Raw genomic sequence first — 15,638 nt, forward strand, 5'->3', positions numbered from 1 at the left:
TTAGTTTCTCTATGAGATAGTAAAAGAAAGTAGAAATTAGGCAGCTGCTGTCAACGGCCATTCTAAGCTGAATGTGCCTGCTCTCGTCAGATCGCAGCAGCAATGCAGCTTAAGGCTTGGCAAGTACCAGCATGGGAGACTGGCTGGGAATCCCAAGTTCCGTTGACCTTTTTGAACCTGAAAATTGTGTTAGTTTCTCTATGAGATAGTAAAAGAAGGTTCAAATTGAACAGCTGCTGTCAACGGCCATTCTAAGCTGAATGTGCCTGCTCTCGTCAGATCGCAGCAGCAATGCAGCTTAAGGCTTGGCAAGTACCAGCATGGGAGACTGGCTGGGAATCCCAAGTTCCGTTGCCCTTTTTGAACCTTAAAATTGTTAGTTTCTCTGTCAAAGATGGTAAAAGAAGGTTCAAATTGAACAGCTGCTGTCAACGGCCATTCTAAGCTGAATGTGCCTGCTCTCGTCAGATCGCAGCAGCAATGCAGCTTAAGGCTTGGCAAGTACCAGCATGGGAGACTGGCTGGGAATCCCAAGTTCCGTTGACCTGTTTGAACCTGAAAATTGTGTTAGTTTCTCTATGAGATAGTAAAAGGAGGTTCAAACTGAACAGATGCTGTCAACGGCCATTCTAAGCTGAATGTGCCTGCTCTCGTCAGATCGCAGCAGCAATGCAGCTTAAGGCTTGGCAAGTACCAGCATGGGAGACTGGCTGGGAATCCCAAGTTCCATTGACCTTTTTGAACCTGAAAATTGTGTTAGTTTCTCTATGAGATAGTAAAAGAAGGTTCAAATTGAACAGCTGCTGTCAACGGCCATTCTAAGCTGAATGTGCCTGCTCTCGTCAGATAGCAGCAGCAATGCAGCTTAAGGCTTGGCAAGTACCAGCATGGGAGACTGGCTGGGAATCCCAAGTTCTGTTGACCTTTTTGAACCTGAAAATTGTGTTAGTTTTTCTATGAGATAGTAAAAGAAGGTTCAAATTGAACAGCTGCTGTCAACGGCCATTCTAAGCTGAATGTGCCTGCTCTCGTCAGATTGCAGCAGCAATGCAGCTTAAGGCTTGGCAAGTACCAGCATGGGAGACTGGCTGGGAATCCCAAGTTCTGTTGACCTTTTTGAACCTGAAAATTGTGTTAGTTTCTCTATGAGATAGTAAAAGAAGGTTCAAATTGAACAGCTGCTGTCAACGGCCATTCTAAGCTCAATGTGCTTGCTCTCGTCAGATCGCAGCAGCAATGCAGCTTAAGGCTTGGCAAGTACCAGCATGGGAGACTGGCTGGGAATCCCAAGTTCCGTTGACCTTTTTGAACCTGAAAATTGTTAGTTTCTCTGTCAAAGATGGTAAAAGAAGGTTCAAATTGAACAGCTGCTGTCAACGGCCATTCTAAGCTGAATGTGCCTGCTCTCGTCAGATCGCAGCAGCAATGCAGCTTAAGGCTTGGCAAGTACCAGCATGGGAGACTGGCTGGGAATCCCAAGTACTGTTGACCTTTTTGAACCTGAAAATAGTGTTAGTTTTTCTATGAGATAGTAAAAGAAGGTTCAAATTGAACAGCTGCTGTCAACTGCCATTCTAAGCTGAATGTGCCTGCTCTCGTCAGATCGCAGCAGCAATGCAGCTTAAGGCTTGGCAAGTACCAGCATGGGATACTGGCTAAGAATCCCAAGTTCTGTTGACCTTTTTGAACCTGAAAATTGTGTTAGTTTCTCTATGAGATAGTAAAAGAAGGTTCAAATTGAACAGCTGCTGTCAACGGCCATTCTAAGCTGAATGTGCCTGCTCTCGTCAGATCGCAGCAGCAATGCAGCTTAAGGCTTGGCAAGTACCAGCATGGGAGACTGGCTGGGAATCCCAAGTACTGTTGACCTTTTTGAACCTGAAAATTGTGTTAGTTTTTCTATGAGATAGTAAAAGAAGGTTCAAATTGAACAGCTGCTGTCAACGGCCATTCTAAGCTGAATGTGCCTGTTCTCGTCAGATCGCAGCAGCAATGCAGCTTAAGGCTTGGCAAGTACCAGCATGGGAGACTGGCTGGGAATACCAAGTTCCGTTGACCTTTTTGAACCTGAAAATTGTGTTAGTTTCTCTATGAGATAGTAAAAGAAGGTTCAAATTGAACAGCTGCTGTCAACGGCCATTCTAAGCTGAATGTGCCTGCTCTCGTCAGATCGCAGCAGCAATGCAGCTTAAGGCTTGGCAAGTACCAGCATGGGAGACTGGCTGGGAATCCCAAGTTCCGTTGACCTTTTTGAACCTGAAAATTGTGTTAGTTTCTCTATGAGATAGTAAAAGAAGGTTCAAATTGAACAGCTGCTGTCAACGGCCATTCTAAGCTGAATGTGCCTGTTCTCGTCAGATCGCAGCAGCAATGCAGCTTAAGGCTTGGCAAGTACCAGCATGGGAGACTGGCTGGGAATACCAAGTTCCGTTGACCTTTTTGAACCTGAAAATTGTGTTAGTTTCTCTATGAGATAGTAAAAGAAGGTTCAAATTGAACAGCTGCTGTCAACGGCCATTCTAAGCTGAATGTGCCTGCTCTCGTCAGATCGCAGCAGCAATGCAGCTTAAGGCTTGGCAAGTACCAGCATGGGAGACTGGCTGGGAATCCCAAGTTCCGTTGACCTTTTTGAACCTGAAAATTGTGTTAGTTTCTCTATGAGATAGTAAAAGAAGGTTCAAATTGAACAGCTGCTGTCAACGGCAATTCTAAGCTGAATGTGCCTGCTCTCGTCAGATCGCAGCAGCAATGCAGCTTAAGGCTTGGCAAGTACCAGCATGGGAGACTGGCTGGGAATCCCAAGTTCCGTTGACCTTTTTGAACCTGAAAATTGTGTTAGTTTCTCTGTCAAAGATGGTAAAAGAAGGTTCAAATTGAACAGCTGCTGTCAACGGCCATTCTAAGCTGAATGTGCCTGCTCTCGTCAGATCGCAGCAGCAATGCAGCTTAAGGCTTGGCAAGTACCAGCATGGGAGACTGGCTGGGAATCCCAAGTTCCGTTGACCTTTTTGAACCTGAAAATTGTGTTAGTTTCTCTATGAGATAGTAAAAGAAGGTTCAAATTGAACAGCTGCTGTCAACGGCCATTCTAAGCTGAATGTGCCTGCTCTCGTCAGATCGCAGCAGCAATGCAGCTTAAGGCTTGGCAAGTACCAGCATGGGAGACTGGCTGGGAATCCCAAGTTCCGTTGACCTTTTTGAACCTGAAAATTGTGTTAGTTTCTCTATGAGATAGTAAAAGAAGGTTCAAACTGAACAGCTGCTGTCAACGGCCATTCTAAGCTGAATGTGCCTGCTCTCGTCAGATCGCAGCATCAATGCAGCTTAAGGCTTGGCAAGTACCAGCATGGGAGACTGGCTGGGAATCCCAAGTTCCGTTGACCTTTTTGAACCTGAAAATTGTGTTAGTTTCTCTATGAGATAGTAAAAGAAGGTTCAAATTGAACAGCTGCTGTCAACAGCATTCTAAGCTGAATGTGCCTGCTCTCGTCAGATCGCAGCAGCAATGCAGCTTAAGGCTTGGCAAGTACCAGCATGGGAGACTGGCTGGGAATCCCAAGTTCTGTTGACCTTTTTGAACCTGAAAATTGTGTTAGTTTCTCTATGAGATAGTAAAAGAAGGTTCAAATTGAACAGCTGCTGTCAACGGCCATTCTAAGCTGAATGTGCCTGCTCTCGTCAGATCGCAGCAGCAATGCAGCTTAAGGCTTGGCAAGTACCAGCATGGGAGACTGGCTGGGAATCCCAAGTTCTGTTGACCTTTTTGAACCTGAAAATTGTGTTAGTTTCTCTATGAGATAGTAAAAGAAGGTTCAAATTGAACAGCTGCTGTCAACGGCCATTCTAAGCTGAATGTGCGTGCTCTTGTCGGATCACAGCAGCGATGCGGCTTAAGGCTTGGCAAGTACCAGCATGGGAGACTGGCTGCGAATTCCAAGTTCCGTTGACCTTTTTGAACCTGAAAATTGTGTTAGTTTCTCTATGACATAGTAAAAGAAGGTTCAAACTGAACACCTGCTGTCAACGGCCATTCTAAGCTGAATGTGCCTGCTCTCGTCAGATCGCAGCATCAATGCAGCTTAAGGCTTGGCAAGTACCAGCATGGGAGACTGGCTGGGAATCCCAAGTTCTGTTGACCTTTTTGAACCTGAAAATTGTTAGTTTCTCTGTCAAAGATGGTAAAAGAAGGTTCAAATTGAACAGCTGCTGTCAACGGCCATTCTAAGCTGAATGTGCCTGCTCTCGTCAGATCGCAGCAGCAATGCAGCTTAAGGCTTGGCAAGTACCAGCATGGGAGACTGGCTGGGAATCCCAAGTTCCGTTGACCTTTTTGAACCTGAAAATTGTGTTAGTTTCTCTATGAGATAGTAAAAGAAGGTTCAAACTGAACAGCTGCTGTCAATGGCCATTCTAAGCTGAATGTGCCTGCTCTCGTCAGATCGCAGCAGCAATGCAGCTTAAGGCTTGGCAAGTACCAGCATGGGAGACTGGCTACGAATCCCAAGTTCCGTTGACCTTTTTGAACCTGAAAATTGTGTTAGTTTCTCTATGAGATAGTAAAAGAAGGTTCAAATTGAACAGCTGCTGTCAACGGCCATTCTAAGCTGAATGTGCCTGCTCTCGTCAGATCGCAGCAGCAATGCAGCTTAAGGCTTGGCAAGTACCAGCATGGGAGACTGGCTGGGAATCCCAAGTTCTGTTGACCTTTTTGAACCTGAAAATTGTGTTAGTTTCTCTATGAGATAGTAAAAGAAGGTTCAAACTGAACAGCTGCTGTCAATGGCCATTCTAAGCTGAATGTGCCTGCTCTCGTCAGATCGCAGCAGCAATGCATCTTAAGGCTTGGCAAGTACCAGCATGGGAGACTGGCTGGGAATCCCAAGTTCTGTTGACCTTTTTGAACCTGAAAATTGTGTTAGTTTCTCTATGAGATAGTAAAAGAAGGTTCAAATTGAACAGCTGCTGTCAACGGCCATTCTAAGCTGAATGTGCCTGCTCTCATCAGATCGCAGCAGCTTAAGGCTTGGCAAGTACCAGCATGGGAGACTGGCTGGGAATCCCAAGTTCCGTTGACCTTTTTGAACCTGAAAATTGTGTTAGTTTCTCTATGAGATAGTAAAAGAAGGTTCAAACTGAACAGCTGCTGTCAACGGCCATTCTAAGCTGAATGTGCCTGCTCTCGTCAGATCGCAGCAGCAATGCAGCTTAAGGCTTGGCAAGTACCAGCATGGGAGACTGGCTGGGAATCCCAAGTTCCGTTGACCTTTTTGAACCTGAAAATTGTGTTAGTTTCTCTATGAGATAGTAAAAGAAGGTTCAAACTGAACAGCTGCTGTCAACGGCCATTCTAAGCTGAATGTGCCTGCTCTCGTCAGATCGCAGCAGCAATGCAGCTTAAGGCTTGGCAAGTACCAGCATGGGAGACTGGCTGGGAATCCCAAGTTCCGTTGACCTTTTTGAACCTGAAAATTGTGTTAGTTTCTCTATGAGATAGTAAAAGTAGGTTCAAATTGAACAGCTGCTGTCAACGGCCATTCTAAGCTGAATGTGCCTGCTCTCGTCAGATCGCAGCAGCAATGCAGCTTAAGGCTTGGCAAGTACCAGCATGGGAGACTGGCTGGGAATCCCAAGTTCCGTTGACCTTTTTGAACCTGAAAATTGTGTTAGTTTCTCTATGAGATAGTAAAAGAAAGTAGAAATTAGGCAGCTGCTGTCAACGGCCATTCTAAGCTGAATGTGCCTGCTCTCGTCAGATCGCAGCAGCAATGCAGCTTAAGGCTTGGCAAGTACCAGCATGGGAGACTGGCTGGGAATCCCAAGTTCTGTTGACCTTTTTGAACCTGAAAATTGTGTTAGTTTCTCTATGAGATAGTAAAAGAAGGTTCAAATTGAACAGCTGCTGTCAACGGCCATTCTAAGCTGAATGTGCCTGCTCTCATCAGATCGCAGCAGCTTAAGGCTTGGCAAGTACCAGCATGGGAGACTGGCTGGGAATCCCAAGTTCCGTTGACCTTTTTGAACCTGAAAATTGTGTTAGTTTCTCTATGAGATAGTAAAAGAAGGTTCAAATTGAACAGCTGCTGTCAACGGCCATTCTAAGCTGAATGTGCCTGCTCTCGTCAGATCGCAGCAGCAATGCAGCTTAAGGCTTGGCAAGTACCAGCATGGGAGACTGGCTGGGAATCCCAAGTTCCGTTGACCTTTTTGAACCTGAAAATTGTGTTAGTTTCTCTATGGGATAGTAAAAGAAGGTTCAAATTGAACAGCTGCTGTCAACGGCCATTCTAAGCTGAATGTGCCTGCTCTCGTCAGATCGCAGCAGCAATGCAGCTTAAGGCTTGGCAAGTACCAGCATGGGAGACTGGCTGGAAATCCCAAGTTCTGTTGACCTTTTTGAATCTGAAAATTGTGTTAGTTTTTCTATGAGATAGTAAAAGAAAGTTCAAATTGAACAGCTGCTGTCAACGGCCATTCTAAGCTGAATGTGCCTGCTCTCGTCAGATCGCAGCAGCAATGCAGCTTAAGGCTTGGCAAGTACCAGCATGGGAGACTGGCTGGGAATCCCAAGTTCTGTTGACCTTTTTGAACCTGAAAATTGTGTTAGTTTCTCTATGAGATAGTAAAAGAAGGTTCAAATTGAACAGCTGCTGTCAACGGCCATTCTAAGCTGAATGTGCCTGCTCTCGTCAGATCGCAGCAACAATGCAGCTTAAGGCTTGGCAAGTACAAGCATGGGAGACTGGCTGGGAATCCCAAGTTCCGTTGACCTTTTTGAACCTGAAAATTGTTAGTTTCTCTGTCAAAGATGGTAAAAGAAGGTTCAAATTGAACAGCTGCTGTCAACGGCCATTCTAAGCTGAATGTGCCTGCTCTCGTCAGATCGCAGCAGCAATGCAGCTTAAGGCTTGGCAAGTACCAGCATGGGAGACTGGCTGGGAATCCCAAGTTCTGTTGACCTTTTTGAACCTGAAAATTGTGTTAGTTTCTCTATGAGATAGTAAAAGAAGGTTCAAATTGAACAGCTGCTGTCAACGGCCATTCTAAGCTGAATGTGCCTGCTCTCGTCAGATCGCAGCAGCTTAAGGCTTGGCAAGTACCAGCATGGGAGACTGGCTGGGAATCCCAAGTTCCGTTGACCTTTTTGAACCTGAAAATTGTGTTAGTTTCTCTATGAGATAGTAAAAGAAGGTTCAAATTGAACAGCTGCTGTCAACGGCCATTCTAAGCTGAATGTGCCTGCTCTCATCAGATCGCAGCAGCAATGTAGCTTAAGGCTTGGCAAGTACCAGCATGGGAGACTGGCTGGGAATCCCAAGTTCCGTTGACCTTTTTGAACCTGAAAATTGTGTTAGTTTCTCTATGAGATAGTAAAAGAAGGTTCAAATTGAACAGCTGCTGTCAACGGCCATTCTAAGCTGAATGTGCCTGCTCTCGTCAGATCGCAGCAGCAATGCAGCTTAAGGCTTGGCAAGTACCAGCATGGGAGACTGGCTGGGAATCCCAAGTTCCGTTGACCTTTTTGAACCTGAAAATTGTTAGTTTCTCTGTCAAAGATGGTAAAAGAAGGTTCAAAATGAACAGCTGCTGTCAACGGCCATTCTAAGCTGAATGTGCCTGCTCTCGTCAGATCGCAGCAGCAATGTAGCTTTAGGCTTGGCAAGTATCAGCATGGGAGACTGGCTGGGAATCCCAAGTTCCGTTGACCTTTTTGAACCTGAAAATTGTGTTAGTTTCTCTATGAGATAGTAAAAGAAGGTTCAAACTGAACAGCTGCTGTCAACGGCCATTCTAAGCTGAATGTGCCTGCTCTCGTCAGATCGCAGCAGCAATGCAGCTTAAGGCTTGGCAAGTACCAGCATGGGAGACTGGCTGGGAATCCCAAGTTCCGTTAACCTTTTTGAACCTGAAAATTGTGTTAGTTTCTCTATGAGATAGTAAAAGAAGGTTCAAATTGAACAGCTGCTGTCAACGGCCATTCTAAGCTGAATGTGCCTGCTCTCGTCAGATCGCAGCAGCAATGCAGCTTAAGGCTTGGCAAGTACCAGCATGGGAGACTGGCTGGGAATCCCAAGTTCTGTTGACCTTTTTGAACCTGAAAATTGTGCTAGTTTTTCTATGAGATAGTAAAAGAAGGTTCAAATTGAACAGCTGCTGTCAACGGCCATTCTAAGCTGAATGTGCCTGCTCTCGGCAGATCGCAGCAGCAATGCAGCTTAAGGCTTGGCAAGTACCAGCATGGGAGACTGGCTGGGAATCCCAAGTTCTGTTGACCTTTTTGAACCTGAAAATTGTGTTAGTTTCTCTATGAGATAGTAAAAGAAGGTTCAAATTGAACAGCTGCTGTCAACGGCCATTCTAAGCTGAATGTGCCTGCTCTTGTCAGATCGCAGCAGCTTAAGGCTTGGCAAGTACCAGCATGGGAGACTGGCTGGGAATCCCAAGTTCCGTTGACCTTTTTGAACCTGAAAATTGTGTTAGTTTCTCTATGAGATAGTAAAAGAAGGTTCAAACTGAACAGCTGCTGTCAACGGCCATTCTAAGCTGAATGTGCCTGCTCTCGTCAGATCGCAGCAGCAATGCAGCTTAAGGCTTGGCAAGTACCAGCATGGGAGACTGGCTGGGAATCCCAAGTTCCGTTGACCTTTTTGAACCTGAAAATTGTGTTAGTTTCTCTATGAGATAGTAAAAGAAGGTTCAAATTGAACAGCTGCTGTCAACGGCCATTCTAAGCTGAATGTGCCTGCTCTTGTCAGATCGCAGCAGCAATGCAGCTTAAGGCTTGGCAAGTACCAGCATGGGAGACTGGCTGGGAATCCCAAGTTCTGTTGACCTTTTTGAACCTGAAAATTGTGTTAGTTTCTCTATGAGATAGTAAAAGAAGGTTCAAATTGAACAGCTGCTGTCAACGGCCATTCTAAGCTGAATGTGCCTGCTCTCGTCAGTTAGCAGCAGCAATGCAGCTTAAGGCTTGGCAAGTACCAGCATGGGAGACTGGCTGGGAATCCCAAGTTCCGTTGACCTTTTTGAACCTGAAAATTGTGTTAGTTTCTCTATGAGATAGTAAAAGAAGGTTCAAATTGAACAGCTGCTGCTGTCAACGGCCATTCTAAGCTGAATGTGCGTGCTCTTGTCGGATCACAGCAGCGATGCAGCTTAAGGCTTGGCAAGTACCAGCATGGGAGACTGGCTGCGAATCCCAAGTTCCGTTGACCTTTTTGAACCTGAAAATTGTGTTAGTTTCTCTATGAGATAGTAAAAGAAGGTTCAAACTGAACAGCTGCTGTCAACTGCCATTCTAAGCTGAATGTGCCTGCTCTCGTCAGATCGCAGCAGCAATGCAGCTTAAGGCTTGGCAAGTACCAGCATGGGAGACTGGCTGGGAATCCCAAGTTCCGTTGACCTTTTTGAACCTGAAAATTGTGTTAGTTTCTCTATGAGATAGTAAAAGAAAGTAGAAATTAGGCAGCTGCTGTCAACGGCCATTCCAAGCTGAATGTGCCTGCTCTCGTCAGATCGCAGCAGCAATGCAGCTTAAGGCTTGGCAAGTACCAGCATGGGAGACTGGCTGGGAATCCCAAGTTCTGTTGACCTTTTTGAACCTGAAAATTGTGTTAGTTTCTCTATGAGATAGTAAAAGAAGGTTCAAATTGAACAGCTGCGGTCAACGGCCATTCTAAGCTGAATGTGCCTGCTCTCGTCAGATCGCAGCAGCTTAAGGCTTGGCAAGTACCAGCATGGGAGACTGGCTGGGAATCCCAAGTTCCGTTGACCTTTTTGAACCTGAATATTGTGTTAGTTTCTCTATGAGATAGTAAAAGAAGGTTCAAACTGAACAGCTGCTGTCAACGGCCATTCTAAGCTGAATGTGCCTGCTCTCGTCAGATCGCAGCAGCAATGTAGCTTAAGGCTTGGCAAGTACCAGCATGGGAGACTGGCTGGGAATCCCAAGTTCCGTTGACCTTTTTGAACCTGAAAATTGTGTTAGTTTCTCTATGAGATAGTAAAAGAAGGTTCAAATTGAACAGCTGCTGTCAACAGCCATTCTAAGCTGAATGTGCCTGCTCTCGTCAGATCGCAGCAGCAATGCAGCTTAAGGCTTGGCAAGTACCAGCATGGGAGACTGGCTGGGAATCCCAAGTTCTGTTGACCTTTTTGAACCTGAAAATTGTGTTAGTTTCTCTATGAGATAGTAAAAGAAGGTTCAAATTGAACAGCTGCTGTCAACGGCCATTCTAAGCTGAATGTGCCTGCTCTCGTCAGATAGCAGCAGCAATGCAGCTTAAGGCTTGGCAAGTACCAGCATGGGAGACTGGCTGGGAATCCCAAGTTCCGTTGACCTTTTTGAACCTGAAAATTGTGTTAGTTTCTCTATGAGATAGTAAAAGAAGGTTCAAATTGAACAGCTGCTGTCAACGGCCATTCTAAGCTGAATGTGCGTGCTCTTGTCGGATCACAGCAGCGATGCAGCTTAAGGCTTGGCAAGTACCAGCATGGGAGACTGGCTGCGAATCCCAAGTTCCGTTGACCTTTTTGAACCTGAAAATTGTGTTAGTTTCTCTATGAGATAGTAAAAGAAGGTTCAAACTGAACAGCTGCTGTCAACGGCCATTCTAAGCTGAATGTGCCTGCTCTCGTCAGATCGCAGCAGCAATGCAGCTTAAGGCTTGGCAAGTACCAGCATGGGAGACTGGCTGGGAATCCCAAGTTCCGTTGACCTTTTTGAACCTGAAAATTGTGTTAGTTTCTCTATGAGATAGTAAAAGAAGGTTCAAATTGAACAGCTGCTGTCAACGGCCATTCTAAGCTGAATGTGCCTGCTCTCGTCAGATCGCAGCAGCAATGCAGCTTAAGGCTTGGCAAGTACCAGCATGGGAGACTGGCTGGGAATCCCAAGTTCCGTTGACCTTTTTGAACCTGAAAATTGTGTTAGTTTCTCTATGAGATAGTAAAAGAAGGTTCAAATTGAACAGCTGCTGTCAACGGCCATTCTAAGCTGAATGTGCCTGCTCTCGTCAGATCGCAGCAGCAATGCAGCTTAAGGCTTGGCAAGTACCAGCATGGGAGACTGGCTGGGAATCCCAAGTTCTGTTGACCTTTTTGAACCTGAAAATTGTGTTAGTTTCTCTATGAGATAGTAAAAGAAGGTTCAAATTGAACAGCTGCTGTCAACGGCCATTCTAAGCTGAATGTGCCTGCTCTCATCAGATTGCAGCAGCTTAAGGCTTGGCAAGTACCAGCATGGGAGACTGGCTGGGAATCCCAAGTTCCGTTGACCTTTTTGAACCTGAAAATTGTGTTAGTTTCTCTATGAGATAGTAAAAGAAGGTTCAAATTGAACAGCTGCTGTCAACGGCCATTCTAAGCTGAATGTGCCTGCTCTCGTCAGATCGCAGCAGCAATGCAGCTTAAGGCTTGGCAAGTACCAGCATGGGAGACTGGCTGGGAATCCCAAGTTCCGTTGACCTTTTTGAACTTGAAAATTGTGTTAGTTTCTCTATGGGATAGTAAAAGAAGGTTCAAATTGAACAGCTGCTGTCAACGGCCATTCTAAGCTGAATGTGCCTGCTCTTGTCAGATCGCAGCAGCAATGCAGCTTAAGGCTTGGCAAGTACCAGCATGGGAGACTGGCTGGAAATCCCAAGTTCTGTTGACCTTTTTGAATCTGAAAATTGTGTTAGTTTTTCTATGAGATAGTAAAAGAAAGTTCAAATTGAACAGCTGCTGTCAACGGCCATTCTAAGCTGAATGTGCCTGCTCTCGTCAGATCGCAGCAGCAATGCAGCTTAAGGCTTGGCAAGTACCAGCATGGGAGACTGGCTGGGAATCCCAAGTTCTGTTGACCTTTTTGAACCTGAAAATTGTGTTAGTTTCTCTATGAGATAGTAAAAGAAGGTTCAAATTGAACAGCTGCTGTCAACGGCCATTCTAAGCTGAATGTGCCTGCTCTCGTCAGATCGCAGCAACAATGCAGCTTAAGGCTTGGCAAGTACAAGCATGGGAGACTGGCTGGGAATCCCAAGTTCCGTTGACCTTTTTGAACCTGAAAATTGTTAGTTTCTCTGTCAAAGATGGTAAAAGAAGGTTCAAATTGAACAGCTGCTGTCAACGGCCATTCTAAGCTGAATGTGCCTGCTCTCGTCAGATCGCAGCAGCAATGCAGCTTAAGGCTTGGCAAGTACCAGCATGGGAGACTGGCTGGGAATCCCAAGTTCTGTTGACCTTTTTGAACCTGAAAATTGTGTTAGTTTCTCTATGAGATAGTAAAAGAAGGTTCAAATTGAACAGCTGCTGTCAACGGCCATTCTAAGCTGAATGTGCCTGCTCTCGTCAGATCGCAGCAGCTTAAGGCTTGGCAAGTACCAGCATGGGAGACTGGCTGGGAATCCCAAGTTCCGTTGACCTTTTTGAACCTGAAAATTGTGTTAGTTTCTCTATGAGATAGTAAAAGAAGGTTCAAATTGAACAGCTGCTGTCAACGGCCATTCTAAGCTGAATGTGCCTGCTCTCATCAGATCGCAGCAGCAATGTAGCTTAAGGCTTGGCAAGTACCAGCATGGGAGACTGGCTGGGAATCCCAAGTTCCGTTGACCTTTTTGAACCTGAAAATTGTGTTAGTTTCTCTATGAGATAGTAAAAGAAGGTTCAAATTGAACAGCTGCTGTCAACGGCCATTCTAAGCTGAATGTGCCTGCTCTCGTCAGATCGCAGCAGCAATGCAGCTTAAGGCTTGGCAAGTACCAGCATGGGAGACTGGCTGGGAATCCCAAGTTCCGTTGACCTTTTTGAACCTGAAAATTGTTAGTTTCTCTGTCAAAGATGGTAAAAGAAGGTTCAAAATGAACAGCTGCTGTCAACGGCCATTCTAAGCTGAATGTGCCTGCTCTCGTCAGATCGCAGCAGCAATGTAGCTTTAGGCTTGGCAAGTATCAGCATGGGAGACTGGCTGGGAATCCCAAGTTCCGTTGACCTTTTTGAACCTGAAAATTGTGTTAGTTTCTCTATGAGATAGTAAAAGAAGGTTCAAATTGAACAGCTGCTGTCAACGGCCATTCTAAGCTGAATGTGCCTGCTCTCGTCAGATCGCAGCAGCAATGCAGCTTAAGGCTTGGCAAGTACCAGCATGGGAGACTGGCTGGGAATCCCAAGTTCTGTTGACCTTTTTGAACCTGAAAATTGTGCTAGTTTTTCTATGAGATAGTAAAAGAAGGTTCAAATTGAACAGCTGCTGTCAACGGCCATTCTAAGCTGAATGTGCCTGCTCTCGGCAGATCGCAGCAGCAATGCAGCTTAAGGCTTGGCAAGTACCAGCATGGGAGACTGGCTGGGAATCCCAAGTTCTGTTGACCTTTTTGAACCTGAAAATTGTGTTAGTTTCTCTATGAGATAGTAAAAGAAGGTTCAAATTGAACAGCTGCTGTCAACGGCCATTCTAAGCTGAATGTGCCTGCTCTCGTCAGATCGCAGCAACAATGAAGCTTAAGGCTTGGCAAGTACCAGCATGGGAGACTGGCTGGGAATCCCAAGTTCTGTTGACCTTTTTGAACCTGAAAATTGTGTTAGTTTCTCTATGAGATAGTAAAAGAAGGTTCAAATTGAACAGCTGCTGTCAACGGCCATTCTAAGCTGAATGTGCCTGCTCTTGTCAGATCGCAGCAGCTTAAGGCTTGGCAAGTACCAGCATGGGAGACTGGCTGGGAATCCCAAGTTCCGTTGACCTTTTTGAACCTGAAAATTGTGTTAGTTTCTCTATGAGATAGTAAAAGAAGGTTCAAACTGAACAGCTGCTGTCAACGGCCATTCTAAGCTGAATGTGCCTGCTCTCGTCAGATCGCAGCAGCAATGCAGCTTAAGGCTTGGCAAGTAAAAGCATGGGAGACTGGCTGGGAATCCCAAGTTCCGTTGACCTTTTTGAACCTGAAAATTGTGTTAGTTTCTCTATGAGATAGTAAAAGAAGGTTCAAATTGAACAGCTGCTGTCAACGGCCATTCTAAGCTGAATGTGCCTGCTCTTGTCAGATCGCAGCAGCAATGCAGCTTAAGGCTTGGCAAGTACAAGCATGGGATACTGGCTGGGAATCCCAAGTTCTGTTGACCTTTTTGAACCTGAAAATTGTGTTAGTTTCTCTATGAGATAGTAAAAGAAGGTTCAAATTGAACAGCTGCTGTCAACGGCCATTCTAAGCTGAATGTGCCTGCTCTCGTCAGATAGCAGCAGCAATGCAGCTTAAGGCTTGGCAAGTACCAGCATGGGAGACTGGCTGGGAATCCCAAGTTCCGTTGACCTTTTTGAACCTGAAAATTGTGTTAGTTTCTCTATGAGATAGTAAAAGAAGGTTCAAATTGAACAGCTGCTGCTGTCAACGGCCATTCTAAGCTGAATGTGCGTGCTCTTGTCGGATCACAGCAGCGATGCAGCTTAAGGCTTGGCAAGTACCAGCATGGGAGACTGGCTGCGAATCCCAAGTTCCGTTGACCTTTTTGAACCTGAAAATTGTGTTAGTTTCTCTATGAGATAGTAAAAGAAGGTTCAAACTGAACAGCTGCTGTCAACGGCCATTCTAAGCTGAATGTGCCTGCTCTCGTCAGATCGCAGCAGCAATGCAGCTTAAGGCTTGGCAAGTACCAGCATGGGAGACTGGCTGGGAATCCCAAGTTCCGTTGACCTTTTTGAACCTGAAAATTGTGTTAGTTTCTCTATGAGATAGTAAAAGAAAGTAGAAATTAGGCAGCTGCTGTCAACGGCCATTCCAAGCTGAATGTGCCTGCTCTCGTCAGATCGCAGCAGCAATGCAGCTTAAGGCTTGGCAAGTACCAGCATGGGAGACTGGCTGGGAATCCCAAGTTCTGTTGACCTTTTTGAACCTGAAAATTGTGTTAGTTTCTCTATGAGATAGTAAAAGAAGGTTCAAATTGAACAGCTGCTGTCAACGGCCATTCTAAGCTGAATGTGCCTGCTCTCGTCAGATAGCAGCAGCAATGCAGCTTAAGGCTTGGCAAGTACCAGCATGGGAGACTGGCTGGGAATCCCAAGTTCCGTTGACCTTTTTGAACCTGAAAATTGTGTTAGTTTCTCTATGAGATAGTAAAGGAAGGTTCAAATTGAACAGCTGCTGTCAACGGCCATTCTAAGCTGAATGTGCGTGCTCTTGTCGGATCACAGCAGCGATGCAGCTTAAGGCTTGGCAAGTACCAGCATGGGAGACTGGCTGCGAATCCCAAGTTCCGTTGACCTTTTTGAACCTGAAAATTGTGTTAGTTTCTCTATGAGATAGTAAAAGAAGGTTCAAACTGAACAGCTGCTGTCAACGGCCATTCTAAGCTGAATGTGCCTGCTCTCGTCAGATCGCAGCAGCAATGCAGCTTAAGGCTTGGCAAGTACCAGCATGGGAGACTGGCTGGGAATCCCAAGTTCCGTTGACCTTTTTGAACCTGAAAATTGTGTTAGTTTCTCTATGAGATAGTAAAAGAAGGTTCAAATTGAACAGCTGCTGTCAACGGCCATTCTAAGCTGAATGTGCCTGCTCTCGTCAGATCGCAGCATCAATGCAGCTTAAGGCTTGGCAAGTACCAGCATGGGAGACTGGCTGGGAATCCCAAGTTCCGTTGACCTTTTTGAACCTGAAAATTGTGTTAGTTTC

The 15,638-nt window shown here is 45.6% G+C and overlaps 31 pseudogenes; all 31 read left to right on the forward strand.

Annotated features, from left to right (window-relative positions):
* Positions 1-49: 49 nt before the first annotated feature.
* LOC140078151 (5S ribosomal RNA) lies at positions 50-168 on the forward strand (annotated as a pseudogene).
* Positions 169-238: 70 nt separating this feature from the next.
* Positions 239-357, forward strand: LOC140084765 (5S ribosomal RNA; annotated as a pseudogene).
* A 70-nt stretch (positions 358-427) lies between these two features.
* LOC140078153 (5S ribosomal RNA) lies at positions 428-546 on the forward strand (annotated as a pseudogene).
* A 259-nt stretch (positions 547-805) lies between these two features.
* On the forward strand, positions 806-924 carry LOC140091626 (5S ribosomal RNA; annotated as a pseudogene).
* A 70-nt stretch (positions 925-994) lies between these two features.
* LOC140089662 (5S ribosomal RNA) lies at positions 995-1,113 on the forward strand (annotated as a pseudogene).
* Positions 1,114-1,183: 70 nt separating this feature from the next.
* LOC140094141 (5S ribosomal RNA) lies at positions 1,184-1,302 on the forward strand (annotated as a pseudogene).
* A 70-nt stretch (positions 1,303-1,372) lies between these two features.
* LOC140090870 (5S ribosomal RNA) lies at positions 1,373-1,491 on the forward strand (annotated as a pseudogene).
* A 259-nt stretch (positions 1,492-1,750) lies between these two features.
* Positions 1,751-1,869, forward strand: LOC140090992 (5S ribosomal RNA; annotated as a pseudogene).
* Positions 1,870-1,939: 70 nt separating this feature from the next.
* On the forward strand, positions 1,940-2,058 carry LOC140081716 (5S ribosomal RNA; annotated as a pseudogene).
* Positions 2,059-2,128: 70 nt separating this feature from the next.
* On the forward strand, positions 2,129-2,247 carry LOC140078154 (5S ribosomal RNA; annotated as a pseudogene).
* A 70-nt stretch (positions 2,248-2,317) lies between these two features.
* Positions 2,318-2,436, forward strand: LOC140081717 (5S ribosomal RNA; annotated as a pseudogene).
* A 70-nt stretch (positions 2,437-2,506) lies between these two features.
* On the forward strand, positions 2,507-2,625 carry LOC140078155 (5S ribosomal RNA; annotated as a pseudogene).
* Positions 2,626-2,695: 70 nt separating this feature from the next.
* Positions 2,696-2,814, forward strand: LOC140083982 (5S ribosomal RNA; annotated as a pseudogene).
* Positions 2,815-2,886: 72 nt separating this feature from the next.
* Positions 2,887-3,005, forward strand: LOC140078156 (5S ribosomal RNA; annotated as a pseudogene).
* Positions 3,006-3,075: 70 nt separating this feature from the next.
* On the forward strand, positions 3,076-3,194 carry LOC140078157 (5S ribosomal RNA; annotated as a pseudogene).
* Positions 3,195-3,264: 70 nt separating this feature from the next.
* Positions 3,265-3,383, forward strand: LOC140084572 (5S ribosomal RNA; annotated as a pseudogene).
* A 258-nt stretch (positions 3,384-3,641) lies between these two features.
* LOC140081481 (5S ribosomal RNA) lies at positions 3,642-3,760 on the forward strand (annotated as a pseudogene).
* A 259-nt stretch (positions 3,761-4,019) lies between these two features.
* LOC140085842 (5S ribosomal RNA) lies at positions 4,020-4,138 on the forward strand (annotated as a pseudogene).
* Positions 4,139-4,208: 70 nt separating this feature from the next.
* On the forward strand, positions 4,209-4,327 carry LOC140078158 (5S ribosomal RNA; annotated as a pseudogene).
* A 70-nt stretch (positions 4,328-4,397) lies between these two features.
* LOC140096997 (5S ribosomal RNA) lies at positions 4,398-4,516 on the forward strand (annotated as a pseudogene).
* Positions 4,517-4,586: 70 nt separating this feature from the next.
* LOC140081482 (5S ribosomal RNA) lies at positions 4,587-4,705 on the forward strand (annotated as a pseudogene).
* Positions 4,706-4,775: 70 nt separating this feature from the next.
* On the forward strand, positions 4,776-4,894 carry LOC140094136 (5S ribosomal RNA; annotated as a pseudogene).
* A 251-nt stretch (positions 4,895-5,145) lies between these two features.
* On the forward strand, positions 5,146-5,264 carry LOC140078159 (5S ribosomal RNA; annotated as a pseudogene).
* Positions 5,265-5,334: 70 nt separating this feature from the next.
* Positions 5,335-5,453, forward strand: LOC140078160 (5S ribosomal RNA; annotated as a pseudogene).
* A 70-nt stretch (positions 5,454-5,523) lies between these two features.
* Positions 5,524-5,642, forward strand: LOC140078162 (5S ribosomal RNA; annotated as a pseudogene).
* A 70-nt stretch (positions 5,643-5,712) lies between these two features.
* LOC140081483 (5S ribosomal RNA) lies at positions 5,713-5,831 on the forward strand (annotated as a pseudogene).
* A 251-nt stretch (positions 5,832-6,082) lies between these two features.
* On the forward strand, positions 6,083-6,201 carry LOC140078163 (5S ribosomal RNA; annotated as a pseudogene).
* Positions 6,202-6,271: 70 nt separating this feature from the next.
* On the forward strand, positions 6,272-6,390 carry LOC140090715 (5S ribosomal RNA; annotated as a pseudogene).
* A 70-nt stretch (positions 6,391-6,460) lies between these two features.
* LOC140081484 (5S ribosomal RNA) lies at positions 6,461-6,579 on the forward strand (annotated as a pseudogene).
* Positions 6,580-6,649: 70 nt separating this feature from the next.
* On the forward strand, positions 6,650-6,768 carry LOC140085281 (5S ribosomal RNA; annotated as a pseudogene).
* A 70-nt stretch (positions 6,769-6,838) lies between these two features.
* Positions 6,839-6,957, forward strand: LOC140081485 (5S ribosomal RNA; annotated as a pseudogene).
* The last annotated feature ends 8,681 nt before the right edge of the window (positions 6,958-15,638 follow it).

The sequence above is a fragment of the Engystomops pustulosus genome, chromosome 9 (assembly GCF_040894005.1).
Source record: "Engystomops pustulosus chromosome 9, aEngPut4.maternal, whole genome shotgun sequence".
NCBI classification, from domain to species: domain Eukaryota; kingdom Metazoa; phylum Chordata; class Amphibia; order Anura; family Leptodactylidae; genus Engystomops; species Engystomops pustulosus.